Source organism: Phasianus colchicus, chromosome 1 (assembly GCF_987193195.1).
Source record: "Phasianus colchicus chromosome 1, bPhaCol1.hap1.1, whole genome shotgun sequence".
Taxonomy (NCBI): Eukaryota; Metazoa; Chordata; class Aves; order Galliformes; family Phasianidae; genus Phasianus; species Phasianus colchicus.
The window spans coordinates 25,716,254-25,739,507 of NC_143436.1; the positions used below are offsets into that span (position 1 = coordinate 25,716,254).

Consider the following 23,254-nt stretch of genomic DNA (forward strand, 5'->3'; position numbering starts at 1 on the left):
ACACCGCTTATGACCCGCCTCCACCCTGACACAGAAACATTGATCACAACCCTTTGGCTGCATCCAGCCAGCCAGTTCCTAATCCATCAAATATCCTTCAACTCCACACCACTCCAATTTAGAGAGAAGGATGTGGTGAGGGACCATATTGTAGGCCTTGCAGAAGTCCAGATAGATGACATCCATCGCCCTTCCCTCGTCCACCAAAGCCGTCACTCCATCATAGAAGGCTACCAGATTGGTCAGGCATGATCTGCCCTTGGTGAAGCTATGCTGGCTGTCTTGAATCACCTCTTTGTCTCGTATGTGCCTTAACATAGTTTCTAGGAGGATCTGCTCCATGATCTTCCCAGGCACAGATTGAAGCTCACTGGCTTGTAGTTCCCTGGGTCTTCCTTTCTCCCTTTCTTAAAAATAGGAGTAATGTTCCCCTTTTTCCAATCACTGGGGACTTTACTGGACAGCCATGATTTTTCAATTATGATGGAGAGCGGCTTGGCAACCACATCAGCCATCTCTTTCAGAACCCTAGGATGGATATCATCTGGCCCCATGGACTTATACACATTAAATTCTATGAGGAAGTCTTGGACTTGTTCCACTGTTACAGTGGGACAGAAACCACTCCCCACACCCTCACCTAGAGGCTCAGGGTCTCGGCAGGGGAAGATCGTTCAGTTGAGGGATGTTTTAAAGAGTGCCACCACTTGAGAGTGCTGCCAGGCTTAGAGAACCATGGCTTGACTTTCAAAATTCATTACAAGCCAGTAGAACTGCTGTCAGTAGAAGCTAGCAAAAATATCTAGGGATGAACTTGCCATCACTGTTTCTGGAGAGATACCTTCTATAGCTGAATATAAGGACTGTCCTCTGTGCCATACTCTCTGCAGAAGAAAACTTTGTAAACTGTAGAGGAACTGTGTGGAGTGATAATCTGAGCATGGTTCTTACAGGATGTGGGTACCAGGTCCAAGAAAGGAGGCTGTGTGCTGCCTTCCAGTGGAGGTGTTTGCTGATGGCTGCCACCTGTGATGAGGAGACGTTGTCTCTTGTGCAGTTTCATAGCAGCTTACTTCTCACACATACACCTGACAATTGACTTCGTTGCTCTGATCCCTGATGATGAAAAAGCAAGATGGGATGTGGGGCTGTGACAGGGCTGTGAGTGAAGCTATGCTTCCTGTGGCTGCTGCTGTCCCACTCCTTTTTCGACCACACACTGTCCAGATAGTGGCTGGTTGTGTTAGGTGATGAAAAGGCCATACTCAACAAAAACTGGGGAAGAGGGGAAAAAGTGAAAACATCCACCCAGATTCCCTTCAATGCCTGATTTTCCAGCGCAAATACTTTCTGAGTGCAAATTAATGTATGCTAGGCATGACAGCATGTCACCCCTTGCCCTCCTTCGAGCTCATACTTGTCTGTGAATCACTGAACTGTTAGATGGAAAGCCACGTGTGCTGAACAGCCCCTGCGCCCAGGGCTGTGAGCTGGTGCACAAGGGCAGAGCTCTGCAGGGTGCAGGAGAGGACTCAAGGTCCTGGTGAGCCATGGCTGGCAGTACTTCTCTGTGAGCCCTCTGGTGAGAGACACTGAGCTCAAATAAGAGCAGCATTTTCCTCTTGGTATTTGCACCTGGTATTGATGTACCCTTAAGGAAATAAATACAATTTTGAAAGTCTCCATACATGCATGACCAGGGGTGCAATGGGAGCTGAGGGGGGAGTACATTCTCTGCCCTCCCAGCAAAGCCAGTGTCCACAGCCTTGCCCAGGGCAAGCTTAAAATAAAAGGAAAGAGAATACTCTTGAAACCTGGGCCATAATTATTATTTATTTCAACAGCAATTTGCCTTATTATGGTGCACAGCATTTGTTACCCGGGCAACAGCTTTCTGTAGAGGCCTGGCTCAAATTAAAGTCAATCGAGCAAGATCTGAAGTCAATATTGGCATTATATTTTAAAACCAAGATACAAGGGAGTCGGCAATTTCACCTAACCATTGTATTTTTTATTGTTGACTTAGGCAGACACAAGGAGCTGTGATGGTCTGTGTCCACGTAATAGTTTTCTGTGTTGTGCCTGGTCAATCTGCTCTACGCACATTTGCAAATAAAGTGAATTTTCCAGAATCCTGCTCTTGCTGGAGGCAGTAGGTGTGAGCGTGGCTGAGTGACGTGCTGCACACTGTGAAGAATCGCTCTCCCAGTGCCCGACCCGCTGTGCAGGCCACACATCCTCACACAGGCCTGGCCTCCTGTGAAAGAGATGGAGCATAACATATCTTCTAAGGTCCAAGGCAGAATGAAAGCAAAGCAATAGAGCTAAGCACCATGAGCTATAAATATATTATTCTCTTCATGAATTCGGCATAAAAATGCAACACAGGTAAACACAGGGAAAGAAACTTTTGGGAGCTAAGTTCTTTTTTCATACCTTCTTTCATTTGCTTCTTGTTGGGTTTTTTTGTTTGTTTGTTTGTTCTGTAAGTATAGAGCTTTTGTCAAAAACATCTACCTTGAAAGACTGAAAGGGCCTAGAAAAAGTAATAGGAAGTTTGTAGTGAATGATAACGTAGTACAGCTCAAATATTCCTGCCAGACAGTAATCCTTTAATGGGACATTTTTCCTGCAGATTGTAGACCTATTTTATAGATTTGACTGGCTATGAGAGGCTTTCCTCTTTGGACGGGGCTTTTCCTCCTGGCAAGACACTATCTCTGTTATCTGACCCTTTCTTAAGGCCCTCAGCTGGCCCTTCCACACCAGGGGCTGATGGAGCATTGGGCTTGAGGTAGCAATGACAGATGTGCTCCCAGCTGCTTTGTGGCTGCCTGTCTGTCCCTTCTGTGTCTGTCCGCAGCTCTCTGCAGACAGCGGTGCTCAGGCAGGGTGCCAGCTGCTGGGGCTGGATCCAGCTCTGTGTGCTGCTTTTACAACTATCACCCACCTTCTGGGGGTGCTGCTCAAGTCTGCGCCATTTCCTGTCATCCTACCCCTCACAGAATCTCTGAGTGCTGAAGAGAATGGTTCTTAATGTTAGAGCCATTGGGTAGCAAATATTTTGCTGGAAAAGCTTCACTACAATGCTGCAACATGACCGCAAGCTAGTGCCCGCTTTCTGACAGACTTCACAAGTTCACAGCTGCCAATAAACTGATGGCAGTAAACAACTACAAGGTGCCCAGTGCTGAGGAACAAGGGCATTTTAATAATCTTAAAAGTACGTCATCTGGCCGTATCTCACGCATTTGGGTCTTCAAACTTGTGCTTTGGGAAGTTGCTTCAGTTCGTGCCGAAAAAGTGTGATGCCTTTCTTGCTAACATGCACCTTGTCTGTTAATTCAGCATTTACTAATAACACCATCAGTCACATGTAGGAAGGACTGCTCCATCTCGTGCAGATGGAGAATGAGGTATGCATGTTGAATAATTTGCTTCTTGGAAAAGGAAAGGAGTTTTACTTGGCTTTGGCAAAAATAAGCAATTATTTGTTGCTGAGTTTTCCATGAAACTTCCTGATTTCCTACTTCACAAGGTCTTAGGAGGTGCAGGGCTTTGGAGGTAACAGGTTTTGGACGAAGTGTTATCACTGGCATTTGTGGCTGTTAATGATTAGCAAAAGCTCTTTTCTTCCGAGAACATCCTGGCCATGCCCCAGTTTCATAACATGCAAATTCCTCACTTCAGTTTTAATAAGCTATTGAACTGTGTTTGCCACTGGACTGTTGTTATTGGAGCTGCTCGGAAATTATTTTTCTTAATGAAAATTCTGCTTTATGATGACAAATGAAGCTCATGTTTTCAATTGAAAATGGTTTTGTTTTGTTACCTCAAGTGTCTCATGAGACCAGTAGTCTGCATGCCTCATGCTCCAAACTCTTCAGTTGTGTGGGCTTCTTAAAAAAGCCGCTCCTCCCTTGGTGTGCTTTTCCCTTTTACTGACCTGCTGTGGGATTCATCGTATTATATCTTGCCCAGATAGGAAACCTGGGAAACAGAGGGGACTGGAGACAGCTACAGTTTTCATGAACCACCACGGGGACAATCCTGAGATGTTTCGGGTTTTAAGGAAAAAAAAAATAGAAAGATGATTTAGATTTCTGGTAATCTACGTTAAGGAGAAAAAAAACCAACAACAACAACAAAAAACAGTACAGCAGTAATCAGATTTCTGGTAATCTGTTTCTTGAAAAAACATTTAGTTTTGTCTGGTAAATGGCCAGTTCTCACACAAAAGAAATTAATTTTGACTATAAGAAAACTGTGATAAAAAGACTTTGCATATCAATAACTGCTTTTCCTTTTCAGGGAGACATGTTAATTCTGAGCAGGTCTATGCTGAGCCACAACAATGTCTGTAAGACTTATGCTTATGATATTATAAATGGCTGCACTTGAAATAAACATAAACAGAGCGCCGAACACAGTGGAAATTAGAAGGTGAACTGACCACCTGCTTTTGTGTGCTCATTTCTGTTGTGTAATGAACCTGCAGGTTAACCACTTTGCTGATTAGTAATACTGAGCATTGTACACTGTCCACAATTCCTTTCAGACAATTTCAGAGTGACTTTTTCAAGGCATATGGACCTAAAAATATTGCATGAGATGCTTGTTTTGGTTTTTTTAAACTTCCTTGGGCACAATTTTACAGGGCTTGACATGACTGTCTCTTGAATAGCATCTGTTTTTCTGCATTTGTTCTTATTGGTGTGATATGTTATTAGATACTGTTAAAAGAAATATGTTGTTATTTTTAACTCAGAGCCTGCAGTATTGTTTCAACTGCCTTTCAGCAGCAGCAGGTTCTGGTGCTGCACTTCCAGTTACCCTCCTCTCCCAGGTTCAATCCGTTCTTCAGGTTGCTCATGCTGCTGTTTGTACAAATAGGATGTTCTCCAGCATTCAAGCTCTGTATTGCAAGTCTCTGATTTGCCTGAGTTAAACTCTCTGGAGTTCTACAGAGCCGAAAAAAAAAAAAATGGAGAGAAATTTTGTTCTATCCACACTGTGAATTTAAAATGCATTTGTGTACATTATGTTCAGTTCCAGTTTTGTTTCATTGATGAGAATGAAAGATTTTCCACCTGTAACAAAACATCTTGTCAGGCCTCATGGCTTTATCTAAAATGCTTTATGCATTTCTGATCTCTGTCAAACATGTGTTTTCAATGTCAGTTGAGCTGTTTGCTGAGGTACTCTCACTTCTTTCTGCCTCTCCTTTCTAATTCCCCAGCAGCAGAGTTCTTTAGTTAGTGGAAGCCAAGAGTAAAATTTTCAAGGTTTTAGGTCAACCAAGATCTGACTGATGGAGTTTAAGCATGTTAGTTATATCTATCCTATAAACAAGCCATCATGCCTTCCATGATATCTCATAAGCCTTTTGTCTCTCCCTCCTGCTTCTTTGAGACTGATGGAGCAGACAACACTCACTGACTGACTCCTTTGATGTCAATGGGATGAAAGCCCTGGTTGAATTGGGCTCTTGAGATGACTTAGAATATTAGTTTCTGATTGCCTTAATAAAGCTTCTGTAGCAAATCTACATCTTCCAGGATAATTTAAATACAGGAACTGTCTTTCTCATAGTGGTATTGTGTAATTATATTGTGTCCAGGAAAAATAGCCCTTTCATACCTTCAGGATATTTCTGGAAGCAGCTGCTTTACAATACTCATTTTGATTGCTTTTCAGATAGGTAAACCCATTGGTTTATCTATCACACAGTCGGTCTGTGTTTTCCTGCTTCCTTTGTTATACATGACTACATTGTGTGTGATCTACCTTTGATTTAAGAAGCTAGAATTGGCTGGCTGAAGGTAAGCAAACTGGCATCCATACTCTGAAACGTGAGCATAGAAACTGCAATGTTAGTTCCCACTTCTTCTCTCTCTTCACACGTGATCAAATCCCACATTCAAAGATGCTAATTGCTTTAAAGACCTAGATCTTTTCCTTCTGCATGGACAAGACAGGTTTGCTTTCTCCTGAATCTTGCAGGTATTCTGCACTTGCAGCCTGTTGGACAGCTGTGCTGCTGCTGTGTTGCTGTGAGCAGACACAGTTATGTGACCCCGAAGGTGCCTCAGTTGTTCTGCGGTAAAAAATTGGGATTAGGAAATAAGCAGTTATTTATCTACTAAATAGTGCATGGCATTTTCTGAATAACAAAAAGACCCATGTATTTACTGTACAGACGTAGTCTGGAGTACAGACAAACCTTTTGGACAGCACTCTTATAAGTCATCTGTTCTGCCCAACATAGACAAGAATGCTGATATTTGCTTTCCAAAGGATTGCAGTAACAGCAAACCTCTAGGCATTTTTCATGTTTATTTCATTGTCTCCAATCAATCACTAAAAAACTTCTTGAAGATTAAAATTAATCTATTTATGTTTAATTGGACTGTGTTTTAAAAATCATGACATGAATCTTTACTCCTTAGATAGATCTGAAAATAAAACAGAAAATAGAACTACTACTGAGACTATCACTGAATAGTATTGACATTTTTAATTGCTTGCTGCTTATATTCTAGGCTTAGCATCTGTAACTGAATATTCAACAAAAAAATCAGTAAGGTTTTCTTACTCTTATTAGACTTATCTTATTAGACTCTTATTGTAGTGTACATAATGTAAATTAATTCTTACTTCCAGCTGCTAGTAATCCAGTTGGTATTCAGTACTTAGAATGCTGAATCTGTGAGAGAAACTTATCCCTGCACAGGAAAGCCTCTTCAACTTCTGTACAATACTAAATAAATAATGTTGTGCTAATCTTTCAGCAGTGTCACCACTCCTGCCTGTCAAGCAGTGCTTCAACACCTTGCAGACTGCCTGGTAGCAACATGGCCTGTTAGCTCTGCCTAAATGAAAAGCATAACTTCATTTACAGGTCAAAATAGTATTTCAAGCAATCTGTCAGGCTGTGAGCAGAGGGCCCTGTGCTGCAGCCCTGCCACCATCCCCACAGCCAGCGGCAACGCCCAGAGGAGCTGCTCCTCAGGGAGGGTTTCTTGCTTGACATGTATATAGGCATCCATGCTCTCTGCCTCTTCCTGTTTATTATAAAAATAAGTCTGAAAAGCCTTTCTACCCTACTTGCTGTAAAGCAGCAAAATGGGATAGCCACCCATGGTTCTGATTTATATAGAAATTCCGGATATAAGAGATTGCACAGCAGATTGTCACTGACCTGCTCCAATTTAAGCTTGGGTGGCAGACTATTCTTTTCCTTTTTTTTTTTTTTTTTTTTAATGTATGAACAACAAAAGGAGGAATATAGGATGAAATAAGAAGGCAGATGTGGAACTGAACTTTCTGTTATCAGCAGCTAATTCCTCCTTTTGCTTTATAACCTATGATGCCCAGCCTCCAAAGGTTCTGAAGATGGACTTGCAGAACTATGGTGCCTGCCTTATATTTTGCCCTTTTGAATGTATTCATATTTAATCAGGATATAATTGCATATTTTCCCAGATGCTACCTTGCTTGCAGCTGTGGCAGCAGTGTGTAAAAAGAGTCTTTGTAACTTCAATTAAATAAAGTACAAATGCAAAGGGTGCAGAAGCTGTTTGTTGAAGACAAGTGCATTCAAGATGAGAGTTGTGGTATTTTTCTGTGTTTACCCCTAATAAATTGCATAAATCACCCACCTTAGTTTATCCAATAGACAAATTGTTTAAGAACATGTTTTTCCTCCTAAGGGCTGTGGACAAAATTCATTAATGTTTAATAAACATTTTCAAGTGCTTTTGTAAGATCATCCTATTCATAGCGGGTCACACTACTGAGACCTACGGATAAGGTACTTTGTAATGAACAACTATAACTGTAGTATTACTCACTTTCAAGCACAGATATTTTGGTAGAGTATAAACAATGATGGCATTTTTACAATGAGCAATTTATCATTTTTTAATGATTTAATTTAACGAAATAAGCAAAGTACTATTTCAAACTGAAACAGCATTAATTCTACAGCAATGGCATTCATTTTTTTCCCTTGACAAATCAATCAAAATTCTGACACTGATAGCCAGAGATCTTGTAATTAAATTCTTACGACACATCCCAGCTCTGACTGCCTCCCCACCTCCCCATGATGTGAGTCTTTCCTATCAGTAAAGCCTGAATTTTCTTCTCTCCTCAGCCTTAGTTATGTGGGTTATTACCTATTTCTAAATACTCCCAAAATGGGCGAGATGCATCAGTATGGGTCAGCTGTTGAAGTGGTCAGCACTGGGATGTATGAGGGTTGTATATAATTACCTGATGGGAGGATGCAAGGAGGATGGAGCCAGGCTCTTTTCAGTGGTACCCAGTGCCAGGACAAGAGGCAGTAGGCAGAAACTCTGAACACCAGAAAGCATTTCTGTGCTGTGCTGGTTTCCCAGAGGGGCCGTGAAATCTCCACCTTGGAAATCTTCAAAAGATCCTTGTTTGAGCAGACATTGGACCAGATGGTCTGTAGCGGACCTTTCCAACCTCAGCCATTCTGTGGTTCTGTGATTCTGTAATTCAAATATTTTTATTCTGTTCTATTTTTCAGTCCTAAGACTGTCTAATAGATGTTACTTTTGTTTACAAAAGTTCTGAAAAAAAAAAACAACCAACAACCCTTCTTGAGAAAGATATCCATACAAAGATTTCTCTATCTTACACATTTTATAGCCAACTCTAAAGGCAGGGTGAGAAAGGGAACTCCAGCTCTGTAGGAATTTTCATAATTTTAGGCAACAGATCATAGAAAAACATTTGAAAATGCATGTTATATGAAGCAGAAAAGCTGAAATGATAACTGACTTGTTTCAACACTGCAGAAATTAATTTGTGGCTGACTTTTTCATTTACAATTCCAATGAAATTAAAAAGTTACTGTAGAATATTTTGATGTATCTGAAACTCTCTGATGGAAAATATACAACAGCTATTGGAATATTGAATCCTGCTAATGATTCTTGGGGCTATTTGACCTTGAAATTCTCGTTCTCAAAAGAAATTTTGAAGCAGATTTGCTGGATGCTGATAATCCATATAGAGTATTTCAGAAGTGCATCGCATTGTCCTCTGGAAAAACCGTTATTCTTCAGGTGTCTAGGAAAGACAGCCTGCAAACACTGTAAATAAAACATTTCACTAAGGATTTACTTCAACACTCTATCATCAGTTTCTGTAGCAGAAGGATGACCAGCAAGGTAACAAAGGATATTGTTTGGCAGGAAGTGCATCTTGCTTTCTGAGCAGTGTTTCCTTTATTAATTACTTGTGGGGAAAAAAAAAAAAAAGAAAAAAAAAAAGAAAAACCACCACTCTTTAAGAAGGCAAAAAGCCTGTGATTCATAGGATTACCACAGAACCACAGGATGTTCATGCTTGAAAGATTAAAACTAATCAATTTTAAGCACAGGTGCTTGATATCCTCTAGAAGGGAGAAGATAAAAGGCTACCTGGCTTGTCTATCCTCTGGTAAGCATGAATAAAATCTACATTTGCCATGAGTTCATATGTGGAGATCTGCTGAAGAACTATATCGCTAGCTAGGCAAATGCATAGTATTTTTCTAACTATATGTAAAAGCCTGTTTCATGTTAACCTGAAATACTTTTCAAGAATTCTGAAGACAAATAACACTGTCCTTGATGCTTTATAAGAAATGCTGAGGCTCTAAGGTGGTCACTTTCTTCACTACTGATCAACTATGGAAATGAAATGAAATATTAAAATGTAGGTCAGAGACAGCCTAGGAATGCCCTTCTTTTGCAGAGAATGAAGATTGTGAATCCCTACTGCTACAGCCAGAAGATGGTAGCTAGCATAAGGGAGATCTACACATTTACAAACTTGGAGCATTAAAGATAAAACTGTTCACTGCTCCCCATTCAGCTGTGACTGGAGTTAGCCTCTCATCTTAAGAAAAGGGTTAAGATATAGCGCTGGCAAGCAGCTCACAGAGTGGCTCTTCTTTTCAGAATCGGTCCTGTTCTTCTCTCTAAAGTACATGAGACTTTTCCCAGCTATAAGGATAACTTTCTGGACCTTAGCATTCTAAGGAAACACAAGTAAAATGTTCCTTTGCAAATTTTGTGAACATAGAAGGAAACTTCTTTTGCAAGCTTTCAATTTTGCTCAACACTTTTTGAAGTTCTGCCAACTGTATCAACAGCAAAACAACATTGGACTGTTCATCACAGTGGTTAAAAATATGATATGCTTGTCCCACAAACTGATCACATTGTTGACCTTTGTAACACAGCCACAGTATAACTGCAGTGAACTGCACTCCCTTTGGCTACTGGAGGTCCTAGTTCTCACTGACACCTGGAGTATTCCTAAAAGTCCAAAAGCAGCGATCTAGATGCAGAAAAATCTCTGGCAGAGCAGCTGAACCCTTCTTCACTGAAGAGATAGGCTGAGACAGCGAAGGGCCTCAGCTTTGCCCCTGGCACCTGCAAGGCCTGAGCACTGCCCTGTGAGCTTGGAGCACTGACCTGGCAAAGCACTGCCACCCGATAGTGACAGCAGCTCCTGTCACCTCTTATCTTTTCTGCAGCTCAAGGATCAAAAGCAAAAATCTCACCATAGAGAAGATCTGAAGAAGATGTCTTCTGAGTGCCTGACAAAGCCTTGCCATTTCATTGCTATTCTCTCTCCGCACTGTAGAGGATACAACCAAGGCCTGTACGCAACGACTGCAGTCAGAAGTTCAGGATTAGGTCTATGTTTGCACACTCTGGCACTCAGTATGAATCTTTTGAGAATCACTAGGCTCTTAAAACAGCTGCAGAATCTTCTCTTTAGGCCCTGGGCTGCTGATGTCCTAAAAAGACCTCTTAGAGATACCACTGAAAAGCTTCCAAGCATGAACCCACCCTGCAATCTACAGTTGTACATTTTTTTCAGAGTACTGCAGTCTTATACTTCAGGGAAATGAGGATGATATGAGCAGAAGTGTTAGCTGCACTATCACTGTTTTATGAATCAGTGCTGATGTCAGCTGTTTGTCAGATATGTTTTATACTCAACAGCAAACAACTTCCAAAGCTGTCTGTTGATAGCTCGCTGATCTGAATTTCACTAGCTAAACATTTCCTATCATTTCATTCAACATGGGAATCATCACTTAGCATGATTCTTAGTGAGAGATTCAGGCTCTTGTTTCTTCCCAGCAGACTGTGCTCAGTTATGTTGACCAGTAGATTCTTCCATTCCCTTGTACTAATAGCTCTGAAGTCCAAACAAGATTACCTAAATCCAGCAAATGCGTACTAAATGGCAACACTAACAATTTAACAAGGCAGTTATAAGAAGTAAGTTGAAAAGTCAAGTTGTCTCTCTTCCCTTAGTTTTCTCCTTAATGGTCTCGTTAGTTTTTGTAGTTGAGTATAGCAGTTAATGGCCTCAGCAATAAATCCCACACAGCGAGGTTTTAAATCATCAAGGTAGATCTGTGCTACTGGTTTGTCTTGTTATTTTCCATGTTGACCTCTGCAGCCTTTATTTAGGTCATGATCCTATAATTTTAACTGTTTCAGAGTCAGACAGGCAATATCTAATTCTGAAATATTAAATCTCAACCACATACACGACAGGTCAGTGCATGCTCCAGGCTCTACAGAATGATGAATAAAGGCTTTCCAGGCATACAGTCAGTTAAAATTGATGATAAAAACAAGGTTTCATCTTATTTGTCACTGAAGCTCAAAACTTTACTATTGGGGTTTTATCAGCAGCCCAACGAGGGGCAGAAAGTCCCTTTTACAACACCCATCACGACCACACAACTCGAGGAGTGGGGAGCTTTAGGCAGAGCAGCAAGGAAAAACCATGCAAATCTTGAGGTTGTTAGCAATTTGCTTGACAAGATCCCATCGCAATCTCAGGACCCATGTACTGCGATAACAATCAGATTTGCAACAGAGATTGCTGCCTTTTGTATTTGTTTTTTCTTGACAGGTTTCATGTCTGATTCACTGGGGAGTTTATTGAATTCAGGGGTGTTCAGCCAGTGTGCAGCTGGAGCAAAGCAGCCATGAATTATGCCCTCTGTACACTCAATTCTGCAGCCACTAACACTTTATAATGTTGTCTGGAAATCCAGAAGAATGATTTAGTCAAACCATGCTTCTATTTCATTTTTATTAAATGGCGCTCTGCCGAAACTCCTGCCATTTTGAGCAGTGAACTTAGGTTGGAAGGTATTGCTTTACTCAGAACATTTGTAACCTCTATTGATCTGCTCAGGTAAATGCAGAGTAAAAAGTCTTTCTTATTGATGGGGAAAATATTACTTCTTTGTTGTTTTTCAGTCCACAATCATCTGTCACATTCTGCTGGATAAATCCCCTTAAGTACAGTTCCTTGTTCTAGGCCTGGAAATCCTACCCACACTCATTGGGTGGGATCCAGGTGCTTTTCCATATAGAGGAATTGAGACTCTGACTTGCAGCACTTTCTCCCTGTTTGACTTCTAAATACTCCCATTTTGCACAAATACAGCCTGCTGTGGCCACGCGGAATGGGGGGTATCTATCTGTAGCTTAGGACCCCATGCCAGCCCCTGGGCCTCACACCCCCTTGTGGTGGGAGCAAGGGGCAGAGCCGTGCCCCAGCAGCTGTGGGGCGCACATCATAGCTAACGACCTTTCAGTTCTGTTTTTCTGCCCAATGCTTGGCATCTCTAGTCCCCGCATCTGACAGTTCCAGCAGAGTAAATAAATAATTGCCATGCCTGTCACAAGCATCATGACCCAGTCGTGATCAGTGAAGTTCACTCAGTGCTTTTGCCCTGCAAAAGCTGCGATTTCAGTGCCCCTTTTGCTCCTGTGCCTTCTGAGGCAGAACAAGCTCCCAAGGTTTTCAGTCACTGCATGGTTGTCATGTTTCATTTTACCTGACACACATCAAGGTGATACCTTCGGCAAGTGTGTTCTCCTATGCCATTTGTTGATTTCTGCTTCCTAATTCCACCTTCTGGGATCAAAACTGTGGCTATGTTGGCTATTCATGTCTGGTTTCTGTGTCTAAACACAGTTTTTTGAAGTTACTGGCATTTATAGATTGGTATTTATCTATGTGTGTTCCTGTGTGCATGAGTATGCATTTGCTTCTATTAATTGTTTATTCATCTCTGGGTGGAATGTCAGCTTGTTTGTGTGTATGTGCTTGCATACTGAGGGTAATATCATTTGTGCATCTGCATGCATGCAAGCAGGTTGTTAGGTTCATCTCTTTGTATATAAGCCGTGTGATCCTGTCCAGGTTACATAGAGATAAGCTGATGTTTTTCTCCTCGGCATGCAGCATTTATCTGTCTGCATGTTAGCATTTCCCAGCAGCTGCCATGTGAATCATGCATTATGTAAGGAAGGCAGCACTGCTTCCCAGTGGAGAACATTTATTTTAGGTTTTCATTTTCTGAAACGAATTTGCGATAGTGCTCTGCCATTACAAAAGAAAAAAAATGAAATTGTTTTGCCTGACTAAACTATTAATTTAGATGGGAGTAATGTCATGCTTAGCACTTAACATTTCTGCATTTGGTGAATGGAATCCATCTCACTTCTTGTTGGCAGTCTTAATATCAAGTTAGTCCAATTTGGTCATCTTGGCTCTTTCTGTAGACACTGAAACCTAATACAGGTCTAGAGACACCCTCCGCTCCATCCTATGGCAGATGCCTAAAGCAGTTGGCAGGACAGCTGTTTATGGACAGGTATTTGTAGTAGGTACTGAATTTTGCTGGCTTTTGCTTTCCTGTTATATGGGGACGGCTTACTCACCTCTTTATCTGATGAGGTGAGTCCTGGGACTCCAGAAGAGCAAACATAGCTGAACTAAGCCTAGCAGTCTTTATGAGTTTCATGACCACAGTTTTCCTTGCAAGCAGGTTTTTCAAGCCTAGACATGGCTGGATAAAAAGCATTAAAAGGAGTGGACTCAGGCATATATGAATTATAAATGGCACAGGCATTTAATGGCATAGATCTGGAAGGAAGCTTCAGAAGACCGTGGACCAACCCCAACGCCAATGAAATTCACTCCCTTCAAATTCACAGGCTCACAGCCAATCCTACAGGTGAATGGTGATTATCTTGCAAATGATGAAGCTGCCTGATCTTTAGTACAGGGGGAAGGCCAGCAGCTCATGTGTGTGTTGTGCTAGAACTGTTGTGCAGGTAAATAAGACCTCAGTGCTGTGGCACTGATAAACCTGATGTAGAATTTAAAGCAGCTGTCCCCAAAGGAGCATGAAGATGGCAAGAGTAAACAGCAGATCCCAGGAGATAAATGATGCCCAAATTTGGATAAATTCTCCCATTTGCCTTCCAATCTTCTGCAGTATTTTTGTGAAGAAAAATAGCAGTCCAAGGCAAACTCTGGTACATTTTACCCATTTTGTAGGTATTAAGACATAAAACAGATGCAAATCTGCAATAAGCAAAACGACCACATAATTGTCATCCAGTGGAAGTGAACCCCAATATACTTTATACTAACCAAAAGGGTCTAGAAAACCCAACAGGACGCTCAAATTTGAAGAAAAGTTTAAAGAGGAGCTTTGCTTTTTTTGGTCTTGATGCTCTAGAAACAATCTAACTTTATTGATCTGGGGAAGCACATTTATTTATAGAGCAGGAAGTGTTTCTATCAGTTGCTACTATACATAAAAAATTATAAAGTTGACTCTTACTGCCTTCTAAATCTCTGTGTCGTGTGTTTATAATAAACAACGAACTGACTGTTTATCCTCGTGAAGGGTACCAAAATGACACAACTGGGGGAAATAATTGCCAATATTTATTTTTAAGAGCTGAGAATCTTTATTTTCTTGTGAGAATTCACTGGACTATGGGTGGAATTGGATCCAGCTCCATGTTTTAATAGGAATGCTTTGGATTTGGCTGATTTTAGTATTCTAAATATGGAAATGTTTCAAATAAATGCATTTATTTTTAGGGCAGTAATAGCAATTTGTCTCAGGCATGCCTCATAGCTGCAGCTTTTCTTTATCCTCTCTGCCCCTTCTCCTCCATCACTGCATGACCCATGACTCCTCAGAGCCCCTGCCTTTGGAGATCTATCGTGCTATATTTCCTTATCTCCAAGCAGCACATCTCTTTTTGTCTGGGGTAAACCTGGAAGTAAAAAAGGGAATGAAGAAATCCAATAAACTTAGAAATTCTCTCTCTCCTGTTCTTCAGTCTCAGCAGTGCTCCTGTTCTCGCTTCTGTATCTTATCTTCCATGCTGTCATGCCTCACTCAGAAGATTTGACTCATGCATTGGGAACTACTGCTTTTGGTGATGACTTGTTACTTTTTCTCTGCTGTTTATCATGTCTGAGCTAACTCTACAGCTTTCAGCTGCTGCCAGGTTGTCAACACTGGATCCAGCTGTTCCCATTGTACAGACCAAGTGCAGCAACAGCCTTCAGAGAGCAGCATCTGATAGCTCGCAATTCCCTGCTCCTCTCCTGCACCAAACATGCCTCAGCCCTTTCCTGGAGGCGTCTGGCTCCTTTTTTTCCCTTGCTCCTCTCCTTAGTGACTGTGACTGCCAGCTTGGGAGTCTGTGGCAGTGCTGGTGTGGGGCCATGGCTTAAGGCAGAGCTGGAGTTCCTGCTTCCCATCTGGTTCCAAGCAGCTGGCGGGTGGTAACAAATGCCAGTGTACAATGACAAGAGCCTGCTCCTGTTGTATGTGTTTGTGTTCTGTGCACCTCTGTGCTGGGCAGCTGCTTTCTTCTCCCTCCTAATGAGCGTCTCCAGTGGCTCCCATAAAAACGCATTTTAGTGGGCATAGTAGCCTGCAAACAATGGTTTGCATTGCTGTGGCTTACATGCCAATGTCAAAGTATTCAAATGAACAAAGAAGTTTAGCTAGCATTTTGCAGAGGTTGGGGTGAGATGCCAGATGGATATCTTGACTAACCTGCAGGGTGGTCTTTCTGCAAGGTTTTCACGTTGTCATGTTTTCAAGCACTGGAAAAGTATCATAGAATCAGTAAGGTTGGAAAAGATCACTAAGATCACCTAGTCCAACCATCAACCCTTCCCCCCAATGTGCACTAAACCACATCCCTCTGTGCCACATCTACTCGTGGTACTCGTACTACTTTCTTGAGCACCCCCAGGGGCAGTGACTCCACCACTTCCTTGGGCAGTCTGGTCCAATACCTCACTACTCTTTCTGAGATGAAACCTTTCCTAATATCCAATTTTTCCTAATATCTAGCATCTGGAATTGTACAGCAAGCCTACATAATGGAAACTCTTTGAAAAGGTTGATAACTGCAGGACAAGGGGAATGGTTTTAAGTTGAGGGAGGGAAGATTTAGGTTGGATGTCAGGGGGAAGTTCTTTACAGAGAGAGTGGTGAGGTGCTGGGACAGGCTGCCCAGAGAGGTTGTGGATGCCCCGTCCCTGGAGGTGTTCAAGGCCAAATTGTGTGGGGCCATGAGCAGCCTGGTCTAGTATTAAATGTGGAGGTTGGTGGCCCTGCCTGTGGTGGGGAGATGGAGCTTCATGATTCTTGAGGTCCCTTCCAACCCTGGCCATTCTGTGATTCCATGAAACACACTAAAAACTTTCCCTGATGGGATGTTTTCAAATAAAATTGAATATTTAATCCTAGGAGCATGTTTGTTTGGATCCTTACCTAAAGAAAAGTGAGGATTTTGAAACTTGATATAAGGAGGAAACAGCAACTATATCAAAGGCAGGGCATGTCTTTGATATCCCTGCCTGCTTGTGATTCTGTACAAGTCCTCTGTGACGTTTGAGTTACCTCAAGGAAATGGGAGCAGCTTCCCAGAGCTTGCTCCTGCCCATCTGGCTGAGGGGCCCTGTGCTCCTGGCCAGAACATCACATCCTGGGAGCTGCTGGTGTGTGGCATTTAACCAAAGAGAGCAGCTGCTGCTGGCTGCAGAGCCAAGGCTTGCCCAGTCCCCGACTGCGAGCTTGTCATATAACCTAGCACCATAACAGAGATAATAACATTTGCCCTTCTTTAGAAATTACTTTCAGATCTGCCAAAGAAAAGAGCCTATTCAAATGCAAAGCCTGATCTTCTATTATTAATAGATGTTGTGCCAGAGTCACCAATCTGTTCCTAATGCCCAAGTGCTGCTCTGAAAGCAGAATCTGCCTGCTTGATTTACCCCAGCTGCCAAGCTGGGGCCTAGGGCTGTTTCATGATATTGGGAACAGCACGAAGCAACCAGATGTTAACCAGCAACAGCTCAAGCAGGGACAAGCAAATGTGCAACTGCCTACAGCTGGCTGCCAGCAGCTTTGCTGCTGCACCTCCTGGCACTGGACTCCTCAGAGAATCAGTTGTTCATGTAAAAGATGGTGATTACCAGTAAAACTACCGCCTCCTGTGGGAATACTTTTTAACCTTGCCATAGGACTCCTAGGGATGACAGCTCTGCGCCGGGCTGTGGAGCACGACACAGGGCTAGGCCAGCTCTGCCATCACTCCAGCACTGCCTGGCAAGACCTCAGACAAAATTCCAGGGAACACAGGGAGAAAAAAGAAGTCTCCTTTCAAACAGAGAGTGTTACTCTGGCTTGGTTTCCGTACTAGTGGCAGGTGGGAGATGTGCCTGTCTAACGTGTGCTGTGCATTCTTCTGCCTGCACTCTGCTGGTGCAAAGAGTCCCGCTGGTCTCAGTCATCGCTGGATCCATACTTGCTGTCCCTGGAGGGGAGCGTTATGAGATTACTTTCCCCTCCTTACAGTAACAGATGACTCTCAGAAATGCTTTGATTAGGGTAAAAGCAGAGAACACATTTCCACTGATCGAGCGCTCTACAAACATTTGTTTTGCAGATGAAATGGAAGCACAAGGAGCTTTGCTTCCCAATGTGTTACAGCCTGTTTATTCTGATTTCTTGCCTTCAGCACGTACGGAAATACTTCTTTATCCCAAGCAACATGCGAGGAGGTGTATCACGGCAGGCGCACAACTGACCCCCTTTAAGCTAGAGGGAGCCGTGTGTGAGGGTGAAATAACGAGAATAACGCTGTAAGGGATGAAGGCGGACCCGCGGCGCCCAGTTCCCCGCTCTGCGCGCTCTGCCCAGCAGGTGGCGGCCGCGCCGCGCCCTCACGGCCGCACTGCGGCTCCGCGCCCCGCGCTGCCGCCGCTCCCTCAGTGCCGCGCTCCGAAGGCGCGCGTCGTCGCAGGGGGCAGAAAATACACCCACAGCGCTCTTCCCGACTTTACCTCATCAGCGCTCCGTGCTCAGCCTCCCCAGATTGTGCTCTCTGTGCTGAATTTCCCCAAACTGTACCCGCAGCCTGGACGGGGAAACGGCCTGCAGGGCTGCCCGGGGTGGCTGTGCCTTCACCCCCGTGGTGGCGTTCAGTGCCTCAGGGAAAGCGAGGTGGCAGCTCGTTCCTGTGGGCCTCATTGGAGAGCCTGATTTTCAGCTGGCTCAGATCTGTATCATTCATTACCTGTTAGAAGAGGACGACCTTCTTCTGATCGCTGACACCTTTTAGTGATGTCCTCCACTCTGGGGAAGGATTTTCCTTGGCTCATTTCAGTTTCTGTTGAAGTAACTTGGAAAAAAATTCCAATGGTTTTGGTGGAAACAAGCCTAGATAATCTGGGATTCTCAGAAGTGCTTTTCCTTTCCAAGAAACATCTTTCTTTGGAGATCCAGAGAGCTCTGTCTTTCACGGAACCCTAATGCTTCTTTGCTGTTGGTGCTGCAAATGCATTATATCAGAAGTAAAGCACAGCATAAATGAGATTATGCACTGAGATCCTTACTCAAAGAAATTAAATTGCACAGCATTTAAATATCTTGAATTAATTTTTTTTTGCTCCTTTGTTTCATTTCTTTGTCCAACATTTGGAATTTATTGAACTGCACGAGCTACCCTTGTTTTAATTCATTGTCTTCAAGGAATTGGCATACACTTGGCTTGCTATTTAAATACAGATTTCTACTACTTACTAGCAAATCCTGGAGCTGTAAACACTTCTTCAGTTTTTATATCTCTGCAGCATTGCTGTGACTTGACAGAACCACTCAGAAAGCAAAGCTATTTTCGGGTGTCTCTCTGGTCAGTAGGGAAAAATGTTCCCCTTGCAGAAGAAAACTGTTTCTCTTCTGCATGAGTCACGACTCCGCTTGTATGCGCACAGCAAAAGATTTCCAGCTTCTCAGGCTTTGCTGGCATTCAGGGTAGCTTTCAGCCAGCCAAGATTCACATGTGGAAACTAAATATGGTCATAGGGTTACACTCCCATTTTTTGCCCATTACTCAGGCCCCTGCATGGTGTATTTTGGTGCCTACTCCCTTTCTGCCCCTCTGCATCTCCCTCTGCAATGTTAGTTTACTTTGTGGTTAAAGTTAGGGAGATCTTAGACAGCACTAGTTACTAATAAGCAGTGTGTTCCAAGCTCTGCTGAGCAGTTCCGTATAAATGAAAGAGCCAGTACTAATCCTGGCGAGGGAAGCTGAAGCCCTGGTACCTTTGTGAAGCTCCATGCTAGAGGAGGCCTTGAAGTCTGCTCCAGCTTGAGCTACAATCATTGCCACAGCTCCCATGGCAGAACCTGCCAAAAATAGAAAAGCAAGAGGGAGGGAACATGTTGTGTTGTTTTTTGTTGTTGTTGTTTGTTTTATTTCCCTGAAACAAAACAGCTTATATATTTTCAGTAACAAGAAGTCAGAGGGACATTTTTATAATTATATACAACAATCAGAAGGATTCTGATGTCACGGGAACCAGAAAAAATACATCCTAAATTATACCACATTTCACCAAGGAGCCAAGGCATATTTAGGTTCCTGTGAGTGTGTTTGAGCCCTGCTTGGGACCAGTTGACATGTGTGGCCATGGAGAAACAACAGTGAGCTCAAATTGGTAGGGTCCCTCAGCTACACAGAGACACAGTGACACAGCTCTCAGGTGCTGGCTCCTTCCCATCAGCCCTCCGGGGAAGATTTTGTCTGCTCCTCATGGGCTTTGTGGACCTTCTGGGAGCAGCGATGATCCTGATTGCATGCTTTAGGCTGGGCTTTGACTTCCTCAACCGCCTTCTCTGTTGTTCTCATAGAATCATGGAATGGCTTAGGTTGGAAGGAACTTTAAAGACCACTCTGTTCCAACCCTGTGCCATGGGCAGGGCTGCCACCCCCAGCTCAGGCTGCCTGGGGCCACATACAGCCTGGTCTTGAGAGCCTTCAGGGATGGGGCACCCACAGCTTCTCTGGGCAGCTGTGCCACTGCCTCACCACCCTCTGAGTAAAGAATTTTTGCCTAACATCTAATCTAAATCTTCTCTCTTTTAGTTTAAAGCTATTCCCCCTTCTCCCATCACTATCTGACAATGTGAAATTGGGTCCCCCTCCTGCTTGCAAGTTCCCCTCAAGTACTGTAAGGCAATGAGGTCTCACCAGGGCCTTCTCCAGGCTGAACAAGCCCAGAAGTCTCAGTGCTATGCAGGGACATAGGTGTTGGAGCCTTTGCCATCACAGAGGTAACATTTGCTTTATTTCCAATTTTCACCTTCAGCCTCCATTGTAAGTTCATTACATGGATGGTGAAGGCACTGTGACCAAAGGGATCTACAAGTGAGACCCATTTTCAGCAATGCTTTTACATAGTGACACCTGCATAAATTCTCCCAGTAAATTAAATGAGACCACATACATGCTTGGTTAAGTTGGACTTATGTTCTGGCTGGATTGCAGTTTTGCTTGGGAGATACTTCCTTAGCTGGTGATTTACTGTTGTGCTGCACAACCTCCATATGACTTTGTGGCTTGCTGCAGTATTTCTGTTAGAAACCAAACCCATGATTGTTAAACAATAGCTGTGGCAACGGCATGAATTAGTGGGCTTGACCTGGAAGTATCTGACAAAAACATTACAAACTTTTTTAGATTGTGATTAATTTTTTGTGCAGTTTTTGTGTTTAACAGTGAATAAGTTTCTAGTAACTGAAACACACACGAAATGATTATAACTTTAATTGAGTAAATAGAAATTATTTCCTGGAGAGATTCCACACACTGCAAAGCTGCAGTGTTTTGAGTTTAAATTTACATCAGATTCACCATGATCACATCACTGCTCTGTGGCTTTTAAGGGGTTTCTGTGGCAGAACTGGTTCCAGCTTCAGTCCTAGGTCTTGGGAGGGACCACAGACTCGAGAGGGAAAGTGGTGCCAGTGTTGGAAGAGGTTTGAACTAAGAAACTGTATTTCTACCAGACATTATTAAAGTGTTTTTATTTCTGTGAAGTGTATAAATATTTATTCTAGAAACAAAATTGTTTTGTGAGAACTATCCCACTTCATGCCCTTTTTCCAGACTATTGAGCTGCTTTAGAAATATTCAGATATGCGTTATACCAATTATTTGCACCTGTTACATTTCTTATGCAGAATTAAGTCACTGATTCTTTTGCAAAGCTCCTAAGGGACTTACTTTCTACCTCAGAATATCATCTGGTGTTTATACGTAGTGAAATGTGATAGTGCTTGCCATGAAAAGGGGTCAACACTGCCACTCATATGGACTGCAGCCATCCACATAGCCTTGTTTGACAGGAAAATGATTATTTCTTGAGATAAAAGTGTTATTTCTTGACTAGCTTTTATCAGTAGTTGTGTCTGGTAACTGCTGGATAGCTGAGCTGTTGGGAACAATTCAAAATCTGCATTTGACACACTGCTCATTGGCCTCTGCAAGTAAGATCATACACTAAAAGAGCTGGATCTAGTACTGATGTCATTGTCTGATGGGCATTTGGAAACAGTATGAAAGAGTAATACAATGGCTCTCTAGTAATTGTGAGCTGATTTTGTTGAGGCTTCCTGCATATGGAATAAAGGCTTTTATATTTGCTTCTAGATAGTGTTTGTAAACAGAGACAGAAATGAATGTAAGCTCCATCTAGGAGAAGGTTGTGAAATAGCGTTGAACAGGGAGAAAGGTAAGTAGAAGCATAATATCATAACATTATAGAATAGTTTGAGTTGGGAGGGACCCTTAAAGGTCATCTAATCCAACTCCTCAATGAACAGGGACATCTACAATAAGTACAGCCTACAGCAGCAGGTCCAGCCTAACCTTGAATGTCTCCAAGAAGGAGGAAATCCACCATCTCTCTGGGCAAGTAGGAGTGATATTTTCGGGTAAGATTTCTATCCAGATTTGTCTACATGGCTTGTTGGAAGCTCACTGTGAATATAGGAAGAGAAGAACAGAGATCAGAAGGGATCAGGGAAAGGATTTTAAGCCTTCTGCAGAATTGTAGTCCTCCTTCTGCAAGTGCTGTGATGAGCTAAAATGAATGTAGTTTTGGAGGGAGAAAAATACCTTGAGATGAAGCTTCTGAGCAGAGCAGCAGGGCTTTGTGAACTCATATGTCTACTGAAACAAGTGTGGTAAAGCCAGACCTCCATGTGACCCAGCGACAGGAAGGAATTCTTGTACAACATGAAGGAATTCCTGGACATTGTGGCAATGTAAGTGCTGGTGGTCAAACAGGGAGAAGAGCTAGCTGGAATAAGTAGTGACCTCAAAGGGACAATAGGTGAGGCAAGTGTTATGGTTGTAGCTGTGAAACTGAGTAAAAAGCTTAGTGCAAAGAACTACTGTATGTGCCTTTAGACATTGCAGTACAAATACGTGATGAATTCAGCATTGCTTTTTTATTTTCCATTGACTCTATGCAGGCTCAGTCTTGTAAGTGACAAATGCTACTTATCAACAGAGTCAGTGTTCAGCTTCCCTGGGTCTCAGGGTGGGGCTTCAAACCAGAGGCTTTTGCTAATATGGAGAAGAATCCCTCTGTGCTTGAGCCCTGTTTTTATTGCTGTCAGCAACACGGCTGCTTTGAATTTCAGTCCTCGTTAATCCATGAATCAACAGGATATAGACAACTAAGAATTTTTTTCTTATGTTGGATGACTGTCCACCAGCAGTTGACCACAGTATAGTTTCAAACTAAAAGCATTAGTCCCTCAGCCAGGAAGGAATAAATTGATGAATTGAGAAACCCAACTGTTTTGATGAGCTTTGCGGCAAAAAGTTTCTTGCTGAAGAGCTGGGCAGTGGTGTCTGTAACTTGTTAGTGCTGAATGTTGCATTTGGTCGGGCAATGCTGTATGGCTTTCCTCAAAGGATGCTTGTTAGAAATTTTACTGTAACTACAGAAATTATGCTTCAAAGACATTCAAATGCAGAGCAGAATAACCAATCCTGCTAAAGTCTGA

The 23,254-nt window shown here is 42.7% G+C and overlaps 1 long non-coding RNA gene across 1 annotated transcript; it reads right to left on the bottom strand.

Moving 5' to 3' along the window:
* Positions 1-14,790: 14,790 nt before the first annotated feature.
* On the bottom strand, positions 14,791-16,827 carry LOC149919461 (uncharacterized). Its single transcript, XR_016463589.1, has 3 exons — positions 16,664-16,827; positions 15,938-15,987; positions 14,791-15,143 (listed from the first exon to the last, which is right to left on the bottom strand). It is a non-coding gene; the product is annotated as an uncharacterized LOC149919461 (long non-coding RNA).
* Between the last annotated feature and the right edge of the window lie 6,427 nt (positions 16,828-23,254).